General features: G+C 40.1%; 2 long non-coding RNA genes across 2 annotated transcripts in view; both read right to left on the bottom strand.

The window, feature by feature from the left end:
- The window catches only part of LOC110398236, a 109761-nt gene extending 102283 nt beyond the window's left edge, over window positions 1–7478 (bottom strand). The window contains exons 1-2 of the long non-coding RNA XR_002438276.1: window positions 6772–7478; window positions 5002–6078 (exon numbers count right to left, since the gene is read on the bottom strand). This is a non-coding gene — a long non-coding RNA (uncharacterized LOC110398236). The remainder of the gene's footprint in view (window positions 1–5001; window positions 6079–6771) is intronic.
- LOC110398941 lies at window positions 8737–11482 on the bottom strand. The gene is made up of 3 exons (XR_002438761.1): window positions 11207–11482; window positions 9973–10101; window positions 8737–9208 (listed from the first exon to the last, which is right to left on the bottom strand). It is a non-coding gene; the product is annotated as an uncharacterized LOC110398941 (long non-coding RNA).

Here is a 14320-nt window from a genome sequence, read left to right as displayed (position 1 = left end):
TTTCATAATTGTTTTTTTTCCAGAGTCTGGATTCCAGCGAATCCAGATCCAACTTGCATTTTAACAAAGCTAATACAGCTCAGGTATCATGACTCGCTTTTGTCTAGAAGGTCTCTTTCCCAGAAAGCAATGAACTTTTCTATTGTAAAATAAGTTCATGAGGACAAGGCTGAGCTGAGAAATCTATTCATGGCTTCCCACCAACAATATGCCATTTTTTCCCACAGCTGTGCTGTTTTAACTTCGTGACCTTTTCTCCCAAATCGGTATAAGCTGCCATAAAGACGTCTGCCCTTTTTCATAAAGACATTAAGAAGGAGTAGAGAAGAGATACTAAAAGCAGAAAGTTCAAAAGATATTCGTTTCAGAAGTGAAGATTTAGAGATTAACAGTACTATTTTTTCCAACCTAGACGGATTCCAAACCTTTTAAATAATTGCCATTACGACTAGAGAACAGTTCATAGCCAGTTGGAAGAAAAAAGTGTCACTGCTGCTTTCAGACAGTTCCCAAACCTTGCACCTTTTTGCCCTTGAAATCAAGAAGGAAAAAAAAAGAAAAGACAATTTACAGTGGCGAAATTCTTGAAACATATTTTCCTCTTCACTGCATGGTATTCTAAAGGCCTTCAAACAGTTTCAGAAAGCTACTGCTTCTAATGACTTAAACTTTTCTGTATAGCTATTCTCAGGGAAAATGGAAAGGAATCTTAAAGTGCTAAACATCTTGTTTGGCTAACTGTCAGGTTCAGCTGCAGGCTGTGGTCTCTTACACCTCCGTCCTACAGCTGGAGTAATTCAAGACTGCTGTCGCTGAAACGCAGGTACGTGGAGGTGAAACTTCAGATAAGGGTTGGATAAAAATACAGACTCTAGAGGGGCTCCTAACTTCGCCATATTTTTCCCCTTCCCTTCCAAAGTTTTTATCAGTAGTTCATAACAAAAATAAATACATAAATAAATAAGAAATAAAACTAAGCACGATGTTTCTTCTGGATGTCTGCTTCTTTCCCTCCCCATGTCTTCGTGCCCAGTGGGAACTGTCTAGATCAGAACTGCTTTCTGCTGGCACTGATGTTTATTTCAGTTTTCCTTCATGACCTAGCATGATGTACAAGAACTAATTGTTCTTGGGTGATTTCAGAGCACCTTCCGTCTGAGTTCATGCAGCATCCAAAAAGCTTGCTAAAATTAATGAGGAGTGCCTACACACAAATATTTAATGACTGGCTATCTAACACAACCAGCAGTTTATGAGGATATCTTCACTGATGTAAATTAGTTCCTTCCTAATGCAAGTAACGCTGCCTATGCATTCCTGTTGCCACTTTACAGCGCGCATGTAGAATACTGAAATATTTCTCCATATGAATAGCTGGATCATAAAGATATCCAACACATAGGTCACATGCTCATGAATTCCTGAACCAGCTTTAAAGGTTTCCTCAAACAAGGGGATTTGCTTGGCATCGTGCACTTGGCAAAGTCACCCCTCGGTTGTAGAAGGAGCTACTACAGAGCAGCCAGGATCCAGCTACAGCACTTGTACCACCTGTCTTCATACACCACTCACCCTTGCCTTCTAGGCTCTGATTAAACTTTAACAGCTCAGAAATATAGCAAACTGACTACTAGATATCAAGAAGAGTTAAAAAATAGAATAGGACAATATACTTTCTCAATATTTTGTTGATTTAAGACTAAGCAATTTAATATTGTGGCATTTTCCTGCTTTGGGGCACAGTATCGTGTCAGCTCATTTAGCTGAAGAAGCTCATAACAATTGGAATAACGCCTTTGTTGTGTACCTTCCTGTTAATCAACATCTGCTTTCACTTTTATCATTGCCTAGTGTTTCAAAAATAGATTAAAACCTGCATCAATGTGTGTACATACACATATATAGCTTTGCTGATGAATCCACATGAAATCACAGCTGCCCCCAGCCACTCAGTTGTTTCATTTTAATTCAAGGAATTAAAAATTAAAAAGCAATTTAAAAAAATCCACTTCTGGTACAGAAGTTTACTTCAAAGCGGAGCAGAAAAGCAGGAAAACTCAGTGGGTAATTAGGAAAAGACCTCCAAGACAAGCTTCAGAAGCAGCCGTGGTTTCCCCCTCCAGTATATGGCAAGCAGCATAAAAAGTCTGGAGGAGGTACTCCGCAATCCTCTTTAGTTTGCTCTTTCCATGTTTTCAAACCACGTCCTCAGGCATTAAGCATTTATACAAAGCACATTTCTTCCTCCTCAATAAGGATTTAAAACTATTTTTCCATAATGGGCTCTGAATAACAGGGGAAAAAAAAATAAGAATAAAAACAAAACACGCTTCTGTCAAAGAGAAGTGATGGAATAATGGACAGGCTGAGTGCACACGCTCCCCAAACGACCCTGCTCTCGGACAAAGATGCTCACACTCTCGAGAGCAGCAGGAAGTCAATTGCCCATTTGCATAAATATGCCAGATGACTGTTATACACTTCATGGCTGGTCACAAGCTGAGCCATTCGGTATGACTCTAGATCACACGCACTTTAATGGTGTTGGTGCAGACGTTAGGAAGGAGTTTTCAGGGTACCGCAATGCTGAAAATCAGGACAGAAGGGAACCCGTCGACATTTGAACAGAGAGATTGTTGCCTGAATAAGCATTACTGAGCTGCTAGGGTCAGTTACAATTAAAGGACCCCACTACCAGTACTTCACATCAACAATCAACCATTAAAACAAATATACTGCTTACCAGGACTTTGTTGAACAGAAAGGCACTTTTCATAGCAGGACTCGTTTGATAATATTCTGACAACATCCTGAGCACTTCTGACTTTGTAAGCAAAATGCCATCACACCTAACTGCACTTCAAGCACAAGCAGCTCTGCCAAACAGTGCATAACAATATTTGAACTTTTCAAACCTGGATCAGATTTGATGGCTTGGCTTTACTTCCCCCTTTGCTTTTGTGGTGTCTGTGACCTATCTGGCACACAGCAGGTCACCTTTGCTCTCACAGAACAGCATCACAGACACTTCAGGCTCAGGCCACCAGCGCTGTGCTGGCCCACGTAATTCAGCTCTCCAGCTGCATGCACCCGCACCGTGACATTTTGATCTCCCATAATCCCAAGGAAAAAAAAAAAAAGTGAGCTTCATTTTCCAGTTTATTTTTTATAATCTTTTTCAAGTAAATTGTACTCGCATTTGAATTATGTTACAATTAAGCCAGTGAATTTCAGCGGTCTCTGATGAATTCTTGTAGTTTATCATTTGCTGTGAGACACTGATGGCTGTTTGGTATGTCCTGAACATAACCTTGAGACAACAGGAGCTCAACACGCTTCGTAATTACATTCCTCAGTAGGAAGCAAATTCCACAGTTGACATATGGAAAGAGCAAACTGTTCTTCCGTTCAAAATAAACAAAAATATTTGTTTCCTGTTCTTTCAGCTGTTAACTTCTGAACGTTTCAATTGCCTCGCCGCACAGCACTCCACGACTTTCAGAAGCGCCCTTCTTCATTTCCTCCCCACTTCTACAAGGATGCAGAAGTGGTGAAGAACAAAACCACAGCCAAAAAGCTCAGCATCCCCAAGACTCCTATCCTACGACTTGCAATCGCATCTTGATTACTATCCAGCACCGCTGAAACAGGGTAAATTAATGCATCCCCTCAGTAAATCAGAGCAACACGCTTTACCTCCCTTCCTGAAAATCTGTCAGTTCAACATCTGCAGGCGATTTCAAGAGACAGTGACCCTTCGTGATGCACTACACCTTTCCTATTAAAACCAGCCAGCTGCCCATCATGCAGATCTCGGGCGCTTACAGAACATTTCAGGAATGATACGGACATCAGAAACACCCCGCACATCAGAACTAGACCGCTAAACCTGTTGCAAGGGCAGAGGTTTGCAAGGGCAGAGGTTTTCTGCCCCGCTTTTTTGCTCCACAACCGTAGCAAAGCTGAGGGCGGGTGCGTTCAGCACTTAGCAGTCAATGAACTGTTAAACTTCGCATTCATTCACTACCAATAGCAGAGATCTCAACACTTTCATAAGCACAGAAATCCCCAGCAAGGGTATTCACTCAAAAAACAAAGGCTAAGGAAGCAGTTTATTGGGGGGGAAGCCTCAGGACCACGGAAACTTGTTTTAAGAGATGTGAATAAAAGGGAGAGAAGGAAGAAAGAAATAATGGGCTGAAATCGTTTCCAAGGAGACAAGGCAAGGCCCAGGCCTGGGCAGAGGGCCTGCAGCAAGGCAAGCGGCCTGGGCATCTCCACACCCGCCCGCATTACATAGCTTAAAATATTTGTTAAGCATCGCTAACGATGACTTCATTCTCCCGCTGATTACTTCTCCTGGGCAGCTAAATATTAACACGAAGCTGCTCTTCCCGGCTAATTCAGTAAGCAAGAGCTAATTTTAAATGAGCGTATCCTCGGGGAGTAATCCACGTGAAAAACGATCCCAACTTATTTCCATACCCGAGCTGTGACTTATTCAGGTTTTCACGATACTTTAGGGTTTCTAAAAGAGGCAGTATGCTAATTACCCTGCTCGGTGACAGCACGCTGGAGCAAGTGCCTCCTGTTTGCGTGGGTTTTATTGACTACCCTGTACCACTTCGCAAATACGCCCTCCCACGCGTAGGAAGGAGTTCAGACACACCACATAATGCCTCGTAACATCTTCCCACTCAAGCATCCTAAGAGACGTTTTCCCTTCATTTGTCCTTTTCAGACAAGCGCGTTGTGCTTTTCGTTTTCCAGCACCCAGACGCTCAATGACGCGGGAACCCGCATCGCAACCGCATGGCATCAACGGAGCGGACTCGCACTTTTTTTTTTTCCTAGTCAGGAGTTACTTCCACGCGTTTTGTTGCATTAACTCTATCAAGGTTCAAAACCGAACGCCTTCTGATTGCTCACCGAACACCACCGCAAGAGATCACCATCCCATCCCGGTCTCAGCGCGGGCAGGGAACCCGCACGGCCTCATACCTGGCATCCTGGGCAAACTCCCCTCCAAGAACGCAGCTCTTCACAGCGAGCTGTTCTCCTCTCTTTGAAGGCCATTGCCCTGAGCTGGGTGCGAGGGAGAGAGTGGCAACGGGTATTAATGAGCTCATTAACAGTTTGGGGTGGGGCACTGCAGGCCTTAAAGTGCCTCAGCACCATTCAGCACCTCATGGGGCGTGGGGTAAGCCCTTGCCTTCCTGCCGTCTATTTGCTCCTTCAAGCACTGATACTGCAGCGGGTTCGGTTGGTTTTGATGCCTGCCCCTGCTGGCAGCATCTTCCTTACCCCCTTGAATCCCCATCAAATACACGAAGACTCCAAACAACAGCTCAGTTTTTATTTTATTTGTGTCAATGCCAAGTTTAAACAACACGTTTGTTTTTGTTGGTGTAGCAGAGACTGAAATCACCCTCCCCCCACTGCTGTCTGCATGGCACCAAGCATAAAATCCACGTTAGAGAAGAAGTTCCAGTTCGTTTCATCCAACATCTTTTCTCAGTTGCACCGGGCTTATTCAAAGCCCTCTCCTCGATACAGCCTTGCCATCTGAGGATCCCTCTCACACTGGAATATTTTTTCTTCCAGTGACAATGGTGCTCAAATCCTATGTAAACAGGAGCTGCTCTGCCTCTGGTTGGCCTCAGACTGGGAGGATGCAAGAGAGATTTCCAAACACTTTCCTGGGTCTTGTTCCTTCTTCAACTGAAGCTGCTGAGAGAAGTAAACTGAAGAGTGGATGTTGCTTGGGTAACATTTCAGCCGGTCAGCAATATTCTGTAAAAAGCAGGGCTGGATGGAGGGGAAGAAATAACTTGTATTACTGTTTTTCTGCAAGCTATCTGTAGTGTTGTGACCAAATGATGTCTGCTTCTCATTAGATTCCACATGATGCAGGAAAGGGTTGGTACCTGATGTCTTCAAAGCAGAGCAGCACTGACCACTTTATCTTCTTAGGGACTTCCGAGCAGATTGCTGTGCAATTTAGTTACCTTAGTAACATCAGACAGCATGTAGACTTGCAAATAGTTGTTATGTCACCTTGCCAATCCACTGCTACGCCTACCAGGAATGCAGAGCAAGCAATCAATTACTTTACACTTATATGTAAGAAAATCATTACCTCTTTCCTTATGAAATTAGCCTAATTCCTGTGGGAATCACCACATCTTTTAGTAAGAATCATTCCTCCGTGAAAAAAAATCCCTGAAAGAGCTGGTTATTTATTACTTCTGTTCTGCCTGAAACCACTTTGCATAAATGATGTGACATGACCCCAAAACAATGCAGTCTTGATTTTTTTTTTTTTTTAATATTACAGAAACTTAATTTTCTGTTGGGAATTATATACTGAAGCAGCCATTTTTGAAACATTGGAAACTGCTAAGATTTAAATATACAGAGCGGGGAAATGTGGTTTTCATAGAACATCACGCACTCAAGGTGTTGATGAAAAGCAAGCCTAACATTCATTGTTCTGCAAACAGAAACTCTGACTCAAGTATTTTAAAGGATAAGTCTTCTAAAAATGGATATCACGCCATTATAAATGTAACAAGAAAGCAATTAATGGGAAATATGACCTGATATGCAAAGCATATATGTCATATATGTATAAAATACATATATGTCAAGTTCATATATATATATATACACATAGAAGACTAATTGATATAAACTAATAAGACTAATAATAAGACTAACTAATTAGATTAATAAGATTAACTAATATATGTATACATAAAAGACTAATACCTCGTATAGCGATGATGGCGATTTATGTTGGTCAATGAGCAATGCAGATGATTTGTGCCATCTCTGCAGCAGACAAGTGCTCTGGCAGCTGGGGTGATAACACCTGAGATCACCACTCTTAAATGGATGGGATGGAGCACGTTGGCTGTATTCCTCCTTCTGGGGGTCATCTCCTTTTAAAAGGGAAGTCAATCTCGAAATGACTTAATTCTCTCCTATGTAACATGTCTCCTGTCTTGAAAGTAAATTTGGAAAAAGAATAACCAACACAAAACTTTTTGTGATGCGAAGTTCCTTTTTTAAGTGATGGTTAGTAATGAGAATAATAAAATAATCTGGACTTTTATACAATTTAACAGGAAGCAGAATCCCTCTCACAACATTCTTTACACACGTGCAGCAGCAGGGTATACTGTCCCCATAATTCAGATTTCAGCCTCCTTCATTCTACTACCTGCACTTTTTCTTTTATTTTCAGTTATTCTGATAATTGTATTAGCTTAGAACCAGGGCTGATACGTTCAGTTTTAGGTCAGGAATGAGGGATGAAAAGACAGACCTCCTGCCCTTTATTCCTCTTGGAGAGAAGATGGCACAACCACCACCTTTCTTCTCTATATCACTGCTGCCACTAGGACATCAGCACATAATATTGCCCTGGCACATATGCATGCACGGAGTTCACAAGATGAGTAATATTTCACAGGTTGTCAGCACTCAAACTTAATGTAGAGCATAGTTCAGCTCCCGAGTGAGAAGACCAGATTTCTCTGGGGGAATTATAAAAGCATCTTGTGGAAACTGTAGAATGGGGTCTGCAGTCAAAATAGTGTTTTTATACTCCTTGTTTCACTAGGCTAAATGGGTGGGTAGACAGTATTTACCAGACGGGATGCTGAACCCCTTCTGCAGCAGAGCTAAGGCTGCAGGTCTGTGTTCCGTTCCTTAAAAGGGATGGAAGCAGCTGGATATTCATCTGGTAGCCCCTTTACAATCCCAGTGAGGACAATACAATTATCCACCTGAGTGGCAAAACGCAAAAGTCAGACTGCTGTGCACAAGAGTGTATATTTATCATACATAACATAAATACTAAATTTGTGCCAAACAGATGTTTACTGTAGAGGAGACAGCTGTTATTGGGATTCAGTTTCTGATTTTTTCAAATGTCACAGAAGGAAACATCGCATGTTAGCTCACAGTTGCACAAACTGCTCGCTAGAATTAATAAACTTTCTGAAAGCCACATATAGAATTACAATAATGAAAGCTATTTATTATCAATTCAGTGTTCTATGTTTTCGGCTGACAAAAAAAATGCATTTAAAATGGCACACTACTGAGAAAGCACATAGTTATTTTTCATAATCTTAATTAATTTTTGCACACTGTTGTATGAAACGTATGATAAGTTTTAGTTAGCAATTAGATTTCTATTAATTCAAAATTAGTTTTAATTCCAAACGTGTATTCACTGCATGGTACCTGAAGAATAAGAGTTTAGCAGGGATAAAAGCCCAATTTCACAAGGTCCTGTACAAACACAAAGTGACAGACAAACATAAAAGTGAAATTTTAAAATGCCAGGCTAGATCGAAGGCAAGTAGCATTCCTGTTCCTATACTGCAGATGGAAAGAAGTATTTCAGAAATCCTATTCTCAATGAAAGAAGAGGTTAATGCATTTGAAAGCACAGATAAAACTTTTCCAAACCAGAATCTGAGCTTTACAGAAAATATGTTATAAAGTGGGCTGTAAATCTTTTTAGGTTTTCCCAGGTCGGAGGAGATCCGTGGAAGATCAAGGAACTGAAATCCTTAGTTCTTTTTTCAGTGGGTCACGAATAAGTTCTTCTTTTCTGCCTGGTTCTCTCTTAATTTACACAACAAAGGTTGAGTTTTGAAATGTTTGGCGTTAACTGCACTGCATATCGGAGCCGTCATTTTAAACATAACACGCCTTTAAAACATTTAAGCAGAACCCCAAAGGAATATATAATTTTACCTTAAAAAGGTTGTTTTAATAGAAATTGATGACAAAAGACTAAACTTAAATGGTGGAGCAACACATACCCAACCTACCATAATTAAAGGGAAAAAGGCTCGCTACAAGATCAAGTACAATTCAAAAAGCATTTAATTTTTCACACTGAGTAGTAGATGGTTTTGAAAGTGAATAGTACTACAAACTCTGAGAGCTCTGTTTGTTCCTTGTGCATTTTCTCCATTGCGCGCAGCCCAAGTTTGGCTGCTCCCATGCCATGACACCAATGCTCTACCACTAAACTGGAGCTAAAAAGCCAGTAACATAATTTACTTACTACATTGGACTTGCATGCTGTTTACCAAAATGGCAGAGGTCTCTCCATGCCACGACTTCACTCAGATGCCCACTTTTCACAGCTGCTCGTCCAGCATCAATGGAGAGCTACTGGCACCTGCGGAAAACAATTCCTCTCATTGCGGTTACGCTTCAGAAATCCAAAACCTTGAAGATATGTGTTATGCTCCATTTTCTCTAAATGCATGTATCAAGGTATGTAAAATATATAATAACAGTTCTTAAAGTGGCCTTTAAATGCTTTGTATGTCCCATTACCTTATACATTAAAATCAGATATTGATCAAGCCTTTTCCGATAAAATATGAACTTATAGCACTTTTACTTTTGTTTACAGCTCCTTCCTTCAACACAATAAAATGCCATATCTGTGTTTTCTAATCTTAATCGTAATTTCAACTTTGAAAGAGCATAAATATACGCGGTGTAAATATGAACAGAGAAAACTGTTTTCCTACTTTCATCCCATTTGCACTTTGTGAGTTAACACTTCATTACCTTGAGCACTGAAGGATAAATCATGCAGCACAATAAGGATAAAAATAATAGCTCAATTTGGGAACATTTCAAACATGATTTCCTTAAAGTGATGCTGCTCCAAAGGCTCACTGAAATGCAAATATTTGCATGTATAATAGGCACTGTGTTTTGACTAGGATATCCATGCCAGGCTTCATTGTTTAATGTAAAACATCTCACTTCTCCAGCAAAGTTTAGTTCAAATATGCGACTGTAAAGTAGAAACAATGGCAAAAGCCACGGCAGATACTTCAGTATGTGATCCAGATAGGTGTTAATATAGGCCAACCTTTCAGCCTTGGGCATGCAAAAACGTAGATCTGATCCTCAGTGTGCACTTACTAATGGGCTAAATATGATCCTAATTGCCTCTTTGCACTTCCAGTTACCAGACTCAGCAGGTAAGTGCAGGTCTTCATGCACACATCAGTGCACTGGTTAGGACCTCAGTGACCAGTGGGAATGATGTAGCTGCAAAAGAGCAGATGAAAAGATGGTCACAGAATGATTAGCCAGTTGCTCCTTCTACTTCGCAGCAATCTGATAACATTCAACAAAAAGCACTTGGTATTTATTCCCCCAAAGTTTTTATCTCTTTCCCCTTGATTCCCACAGCTCCCTGAGAAAGGTATTTTACAGGATTATTTTGTGACTGAGGCGCTGAACTGAGAGGCAAAGGAGTTCAGTTCATCTCTCACTTTTGTTCCAGACTGCCTGCGTAATGTCATGCAACTCGTTTAACCTTATGGCATCCCAGGTCCCATCTGGACAGTGGGAAAAACACAACCTGATGAGAAAGCTGCTGTGAGGACACATCCATTCCTCAGGAGATTCTCAGATGCAACAGCAACGCAGCCCGAATAAATACAAAGTGAGAACAGGTTTTCATCCCTACTGTTTGTAATTCATGGGTTGCTACTTCATTACCAATGGTGCTGAAGGATAAATTATACCAGCACGAACTGGAAATAAACATTAGTATCTTCATTCAGTACTATTTCATACACGGTCTATTTTAAGATGGCATTGGCCTAAAGACCCAAACAAATGAGAAGCAATTAGGAACGGGATCTTTTGCTTTTCACTAATTCAACACAAGTGTGTAATTCCTAGCACTCCAGAATGGCATTGTCCTATTAAATCTATTGTGTTTATCCTTAAAACCTGGTAAAACATAAGAAGTAAATATCAAATTGCATGCCCACGCTACATTCACCACTGTTAAGTGGCACTTAGCATTTTCAAGGCAGCTTTTAACTTCCAGACCATTCTGCGTGCTGGAAAATCCCCCTAGCTTGCCTGTTTGAGAGGTTCATCTCTGATAACCCAGTACCGCCTCAGCTTGTTCATCAGCTAATTGAAGTCAATAAGGCAGATTCAAGAGTTCATTAATTAGAGGCATGAGTGGCTTACACTCTGCTCTTGTCCTCAGAGCCTGAGGGATGACACCAGTAGACCAGTTAGGCAGGAGTATTGTAGACGTTAACAGTTATTCTGCCTATTGGCCACTCCTGGCTATAGAGAGATGAACTTAAGCTGGATAGTTCACAGGAACAAGTGGAAAAGAGACACAGACCTTTATGAACCTTGCAGTGAAACTCCATTTGCTGGCATCAGCTGGTCCAAATTAAAACTGGATAAACTCCTGTGCACATGCTGAAGAACATCTATCTGCAGGGCTCAGACGTGTGTTGGAGCTTCATGCTGGACCTACCTAGAAGAGAGCAGAGGAAAGATAAGTAGGGTATAAGTTACAGCTGTCTCTACAGTCTGCCTCTTGTCTCCATCACCCACTCACATATGCCGGTCAGAGAAGAATTACGTCTACATGTGAAAGACAGAGGTAGGCAGACAAAGGAATGTTAGGAATGTTGTTTTGCTTGCTTTTATTTTGCCCAGAAGCCAGTGTAAAAACAAAACTTCTAACAGAAGTGGAAACAGATCGTTTTCTGGGTCAGACTTAAGTCAGCACTTACTGGTGTTGGTGCCACAGCTCCTCTTGAAGAAGCTCCAACGAGAAGAAATAAGTATCACCTACATATATAAATCACAAACACAATACAGTGCCTGAGTGTGCTAAATTATTTCCAGCTGTAGTATCATCATTAATGATAGGGGGGAAAGAAGTGAACAATGAATGTCACCGATGAAACCAGAAGATCAGGAATATGATAAGAAGCAAGTCAGAGACATTAGAAATGTGAATGAGATTGAACTTCAAATGCTTCAGAACAACATATCTTTGGGGAAAAAAATAACTGAAAAAAGAATTAATGGGAAGAAAGAGCATTAAAATGTAGATGTGCTGGAGCAATGAACAGTGAATGATGGGATACTCTTTGGCTATGACAACAGGAGATCAGATAATGAGCTGGAGAGTACAGCGTTGGGCCAGAGAAAAAAAAACAACTTTTCACACTTTCTAAAATTTTCCAAAATCTGCATTACCTGACCCATTCTGCATGCACAGTTTATGACAGCTACCAATAAAAATCGAGGCTAAGTATAATTTTACTTTAAAACACTGATAGCAACTCTAAAAAATTCGAGATTTCCTTATATAGAGTCTTTTTTTCTAAGATAAGCACTGTTCGTAGTACAAAATATTCTTCGCACATTGGTAAAATCTGATGGCCGTAGGGTCTTCAGTCACTTCTCTGCCCCAGATGCTCTAAAAAAATAAGTACAAAAAATATTTTTGGGAACTACACGTAATTGGTCTGCTCCTGAAGGCAGAGAAATATCATTATCAAAAGTACTGCGACCTGGAGATGAGGATTTTCAGAGCAGGATGCATCCAGCTGCTTACACCTCCTTTCCTTTAGCCTCCTTTGAACAACCTCAACCACAAATTCTTTTTCATGTGTTTTGAAGGTTCTGCAAATAACTATGCTTTTCATTTCATCTTAGGGGGCTGCTGGGGCTGACATAACTTGGTGTCATGTAATATTTGATTTAAGGAGCAGGAGAGACATGAGACAACTTCCTGATAGAAATTCAACAAATTCTTCTTTTGAAGCATTGCTGATCTTTGTTATTTGGAAAGACATCATTTTGATTCTTCTCCAAAGAGGCGGACGTTGGTGATTATTCAGCATAACGATGTAAATATATTTTTACTGATACAGATCTAGACCTTTTTATTAGGAGAAACAGCAGAAAAAATATTTTTTTTCTCTGCCAGTGAAATCAGGATTGGGTAAAATGCTAAGGAAATATAAAATAACTTAATATCCTTGAAGTGGAAGTCAGAGTTAAACCTCATGCACATGAAGCATGATCTGCCAGGCCTGACAGTAGAACCGTGTAATTGCACAAGTGAAAGTTGAAAATATGGAACAGCACAGGACAAATTCTGAGAGGTACTGATGCCAGATCGTATAATCATTGACAGACGTGTCTCTTCTCCTAATCTTTCAGTGGTTTTTATTACAATGTAAATGTAAGATAAAATATTTTATATTTTAAAGCTGCCTTACGATTATTGAACAACGCTTAAAAAAATTTAATATTTAATTTAAGGTGTTTCTTGTTATTATAAATCAATTCTAACTAGAGCTATATGGAACTCACAGTACTCGGTATTGATTACTTTGAAGAGCAGCATTTATCTCAAAATGTAATTAGCCCTCGAAGGCCAAAAACTGACAACATACTTCAGCAACCACACAGTCCTGGTCCTTATAGCAACCAGGTTGCATTTCAGGCTTTAAAATGAAAAAGATCTAATTTATTATCTGCTCATTTTGATGAAAACTCAAGTAATCTGACTAAATCATGCCTTAATTCAAGTATAAAATGAAAAGTCTTTTTAGAGCTTGATCAAAAACTAGAGAAAGTAAAGTAAAGGTAAAAACATTTCAGTTTAGGCTTTGATGAATGAGTGCTTTTGCACTTTGGGATGGGACATCTGGGGATCTCATAAGTATCCTGAGCAGTCATGACCCACTTCAGCATCTAATTTTTCTTTCTCTCCTGTGGAATGCTATTCAGTACCTATTTTATTACTCTGGATCTCAAATGTCCATGGTTCGCAGAAAACAATAACTGCCCTAATCTCTTCAAAGAAAAATACAAATCTCAGATTCATTATGCATTAGCCAAATAATCAAGACCAGACTGTCTTGCAAGGAACATTAATAAGTAAATTATACATGAGATGGTAAAAATTAATCATTTTTTACTTCCATCAGAATGCTAGATAATACACGATAGATAGCTCCCTGTGGCGTATGGCTGAGAATGACATTATTTAATGACCTTTGCCAACTGTACAGTTAAAACCATGCAGGGTAATTTCAATTTATAATATGTTATGCTTCTTTCATTGTTCTCAAGTTAGAAAAAATTGATCTACTGGGGAAAACACAGCTCACGCCTGCAGCTGTAATTCTCAAAGGCATCATTGCGCTTCTTGGGCAGTCCCACCAGGAGAAGGCAGGAGCCATGCCTGTTGCTACACCTGCTGCATGCAGGTCACCATTGTTTTTAACATCAACCTTTCCAGCCACAGGTAGATTTCATTGTAAAATAAAATCTATTTAGTGTGTTATTAGTCATGATATTGTGTCTGTCCCTGTCACTGTCCCTTGGGATTTTTTTCCATATCCTTGTCAATATATCCTAAATAAATTATTTTTGATTCCTTGGATTGTTTGTTTGTTTTACAACAGTCTTGTTCATTATCTGC

This window comes from Numida meleagris, chromosome 4, assembly GCF_002078875.1.
Source record: "Numida meleagris isolate 19003 breed g44 Domestic line chromosome 4, NumMel1.0, whole genome shotgun sequence".
NCBI classification, from domain to species: Eukaryota; Metazoa; Chordata; class Aves; order Galliformes; family Numididae; genus Numida; species Numida meleagris.
This window is presented reverse-complemented; position numbering and strand designations above follow the sequence as displayed.